Below are 5,071 nucleotides of genomic sequence, written 5' to 3'. Positions count from 1 at the left end.
AGGGCGTTGGTGTTGGATCTTCTCTGTTAAAGCAATGTCAGACGCTGTATCACACCACAAAGCCCCCCCCCCCCCCCCCCACCCCTCTTACCTGCTCGTACTCTGGCCGCCAACCAAAAACCCGGTGGGCAAAAATATTTTTACAGCTAGTGTTGGTTGCATCGACTTGATCTGTATATACAGTATACTGTTTTTGGTGTATTTTTGGCTAAAGAGGTAAAACATTGTCCTTCCTCTCTATACAGTGGTTTACGTCCATTGGAATGTGTTTTTCTGGGACTTGCTCAAATTCCATATAATATAAGTGCATGTAAAATGTGATATACAGCACATTATAGTACACACACAGTCCTTTTATTAATATACTGCGCTGCCCTTTCAAAGGCTACCACCTGCCGTTCACCCTGTCTCGATGCTGCACCTCAGATCCCCTGATGTCCATCATCCCTGGTGCGAGGAGCAGATTAGCGATGAGTCAGACGCGTAGCTTCTGATGTGACTCACCCAAAGTAAACATCCTTTTATCAGTGAGGAGGAACCCTCCTCTCCTCCGTCTTGTGTTAAAAGCAGCTTATCCTGAACCCAGTTGAATCCCACTTATGTTGCATCAAGAATATGCTTGCTGGGGTGTCTATTCCCCATTTCCATTACTGTAGTTCTGGCTGACTGTCCATTTTCAGCCCTCGTGTGCCAAACTAGGACACATTTTAGACCCATCTGTAGACTGACTTGGATTCACTGGCACCCCCCAAAAACACAGGGAAAGGAAGTGCAATGAAGTAGTTCATCAAAATCCCCAGCTGTTATGGGTTAGCATCTTTTGTCACTGTGCAGTCCTTCATGCAAGTGAGGGGTCCACTTGTTCCCAGTGAGCCCCATTTGGATGCGTATATCTGGTGCTGCTTTGTCCTATGATTGGACTTTCTCACCATGAGCTATATGTGTGACACATTCTGTACTTCTCTGCAGAAGCTGGGTTAGATTGACAGACAGACAGATTGCTCAGAAATAATTTACTGAAAAATGCACAGGGGTCAGTGGTTAGTGGGACCATGAAATTGTCCCCCTTTCTGATGTCTGTCCCCTTCAGTTGTTCCCATCTTCTAACTGTTATCTGTGACTGAAAGCTTGATGGTCCTAATGCATCTCTGCAGGCTATTGGGTCTGGTGACAAGGGAGAAATTTTCTCACAGATTGTACTTGAGCCATTTCCAAAACATTTGTGGCATCATGCAGTCACAATGTTGCACTACCAGTGTTTCCAAACCCGTCCTCTTCGCTCCACCATTTCCTATACATGCCACAAGAGGGCATCTTCTGACATGCTAAATTTTAATTTGCATCGGCCACACTGTCATCAAACAGAACTTGAATCAGGTTAACCTGGCAGTTGCTTACTAGTTCAAAGAATAAGAACTCAGCTGGTGAAAGTGAGTAAACGATGTTATATTACGAGAGTATGTCATAGACAAGATGCTTGTTTGAGGACAGTGGAAGGTTTCATTCAGCAGACACCTTGAAAACGAGCTGCTTGATACGTTTCCCTTGTTCAAACGATTGAATATTAACAATATCAGTTAGTTACTCGGAGCAACTAGTGATGAGGTCAGCTTTTTTTGGAAACCGAAGCTCATAAAATGGGAACCATGAAGGTGAAGTGAGAGACCGTGACCTGCCCAGGCTCTACCAGGGTCTGCCAAGACATTTTGGCGAATAAATATACTGGTGAAACAATAGTGAGAAATTTCTCATAAAATTCTATTTAAATATGGAAAGGTGTACTGTGTGTGTGAGGCTTTCCCTGCTGTATTGGAAAATGCAAGCATGGCCAGGCACACTCTGGAACACACACGCCCGCACACCTGAAAGTGTGCCCCGTACCTCCTCCACCTGCGTCACATGGCGGTGTCGGGTTTCAGGCACTCGTTATGAGTCCTGTGCCCCGCCCCTGACCGGCTGCCAAGCTGAAATCTGATAGGTCGATTGGAAGTAAACGGTCGCTGCTAGTCAGGGCCACCTGGTCAACTGCTTTGCGCCTGACGTAGGAGAGATTTATTTCGCCTGCAACATCTTACAGCCGGCCGGCTTGCATATGTAAGATGGCACAAGCCATAATTATTACATTTATTTCTAAAAGTAGCTAAATAAACATTGACTCAGCACTATACTACACCAGTGTGTGGTGTTGAGCCCGTAGTGGCCTGAGAGTGTTTGTGATGAACCGTAGCTACATCACACAAACCTTTAGCAGTCTGTTATGGGAGCCCCAGGCCATCACGCATCACACCCCTGCAGACCTGCCCCATCACCTGGAAATCACACGAGCCCTCCAGTTTCCATCCTGTGGCAAGGTGTGGTCAGGCACAGACTGTAGGTGGAGTTGAGACCCATGGAGAAACTCTGGGACTATGGGAAATATGCTTACAGGGAAATTCCACTGGCTCTGAAATACAACTGCTCTCTTTTATTGTTTGCTGTAATAATCGACACCCAATAAAACTTATTCACTTTCAAGCCAGTGATTAAATGAACCTGTCATTGTGTGCAGACAGATGGTATTTGGCAGTTTTGTATAACTCCCAGGAAGAGGGAGCTTTCCTGACGTCACCCAGGATTGAAAGGATCCCGGTGTAAATATCACAATACAGGAATGTATGTTTTCTTTTTATTTAAATGCGGCAATAGAGAATGGTCAGGAATAAATGTGGCAGTATTGATTTTAAAGTCAGAGAATTTCTGATTGTTCAGAGTGGCGTGACTCAGGACTTGGGAATCAAACCGCGTTTGTGTGCAGAGTTTGCATACAGCCCTCCTGATTGGACATGTGACCAAAGAGTTTGGATGAATTAGTGAGTGCAGATTATGTGCACACCCTGCACTTGACTGAAATCCCACCCAGAGCGTAGCCAACCTCCCATCCCCTGTGTCCCGGGAACGGTTCCAGATCACTGACCCTAATTGGAAAAGAGATTATTGAAAATGTTGAATACCTCCTCTTTGTGTACTCCCACAACAAACAGAACAAAAAAGCTTGTCTCAGTGAAGTAAGCAGATTTTTTTTCTTTGGGAAACAAAAGGCCTGTTCTGTCTTTAAGGACATATAATAAAATTTATTTTGAACTTGGAGAAAATCATCTGTTAAAACACAATGTGGACTTGATGTCATACTTAGTAGAATTGCCAGAACCAGTCAATCACTGTCGGCCAAATCTCAGTCTTGCTGTTCTAAGGATTTTTGGGTAACACTTTGCATTAACTGTACCATCATATTGCATTCATTACATATTCATAGAACATTCAGCTTACCTTCATGATGCATTTATAATGCATTGATAGGATATTTATATGCACCATGTAATCCTAACATACGTTAACAGCTTTAATATACTTTAATAACAACCATAATGTGATTATAATGTTTGTTATAACCATATGTTTATTATTAATGTGTGCTAAAGCAGTTAAGGTATGTTAGGATGTTAAGGTATACTTACATGTTGCTTACGAATGTTCTATCAGTGCATTATGAAGGTGCACTGAATGTTCTGTGAATGCTTTATGAAGGGGCACTGAATGTTCTGTGAATGCTTTATGAAGGGGCACTGAATGTTCTGTGAATGCTTTATGAAGGGGCACTGAATGTTCTATCAGTGCATTATGAAGGTGCACTGAATGTTCTGTGAATGCTTTATGAAGGGGCACTGAATGTTCTGTGAATGCTTTATGAAGGGGCACTGAATGTTATGTGAATGCTTTATGAAGGGACACTGAATGTTCTATCAGTGCATTATGAAGGTGCACTGAATGTTCTGTGAATGCTTTATGAAGGGGCACTGAATGTTCTGTGAATGCACTATAAAGGCATTTTGAAGGTGCAGTTTAAGTAAAGCTTTGCCATTTTTTCTTAATAATGTCATGGCTGTTACCATAACAACAATATAGCTGGATTGTTATGAGACAAAACCCTCTGATTCATGTGATCTTGCGTGAAGGCAAGAATAATGGTGAAAGGGATATGGAGCCATTTTCTAATGTCCAGTGGAGGGAATCCTCCAATCTATCTGAATACTGGAGCCCTTGGCAGCGCAACTGTGACACTAAGAATCCTTGTGTAAACAGATAATATTGAAGTCAGAAGTCGCGCAATGCTTGTCAAATTGTTAAACGATACAGATTTGTCACATAACTTCAAGATCTAGAGAAAATACATGGGAAGGAGCATTAAGGGGGATCTGGCTGTAGGAGGAAAGACCTTCCTGAGGAGCAGTGAGGAGGAGGTTTGACTGTAGGAAGAGAAACCATCCTGAGGATGCAGAGTACTGCATTAATGCTTTTCCTGCCTCTTTCACTGCCACCTTTCCAGGTGCTGCCTGCTGTATCTTTTTATTATCCAACAGAGTCAATAAACATTGACAACAGCAGCCTTTGTTGCTAAGGTGAAAACAGATAAGAAGGTGGAAATTGCTGTTCCCCTTTTCCCGTTCTATTCTTCAACCTCCACAGGATTAAACAAATGTAGCCTCGATTTTATATTGTTATTTAATGTCTGCTAAATCATGGTCATCCTCTCCACCTTCTTGACTAAGTACTAAGGAATATGGTCCCCAAAATTTAATTAAATTAACATGCTCTTAATATTGCATAAATGTGGTAAACCAGTGAGGCCATTAAAACTGATTTACTTTCAAAATTTAACCTGAAATAGATGACAAGCCAGATCTCTGTCGTTTCTATGCAAGGGTAATAAAAAACTTTCTATAGATTCCTGTCAGACTAGGTGTATATAAAGGTGTTCTGGCAAGTTTTAGGATTGTGGGAAGTCCCACAGGTGAGTCCTATCTACTTTGGTGGTCCGTGTTTTAGGCAGCGGGCAGTTTTAAATTTTAAACGATGTGCGTCAGACCTTGTGTGATTAAAGACATCAGAATACGTGGCATTGATTTAAATATCACGTATCACAACAGCAGGTAGAGCACCGGGTTTCATTCTGAGTAAACAGACCACAAGAAAGTCAAATTGCTTAAAAAAAAGTGTTTAATATGACTTTTGAAGATATTCCATTTTCATTTTT

The sequence above is a fragment of the Paramormyrops kingsleyae genome, chromosome 13, assembly GCF_048594095.1.
Source record: "Paramormyrops kingsleyae isolate MSU_618 chromosome 13, PKINGS_0.4, whole genome shotgun sequence".
NCBI classification, from domain to species: Eukaryota; Metazoa; Chordata; class Actinopteri; order Osteoglossiformes; family Mormyridae; genus Paramormyrops; species Paramormyrops kingsleyae.
Note: the sequence above shows the minus strand (reverse complement) of the source record.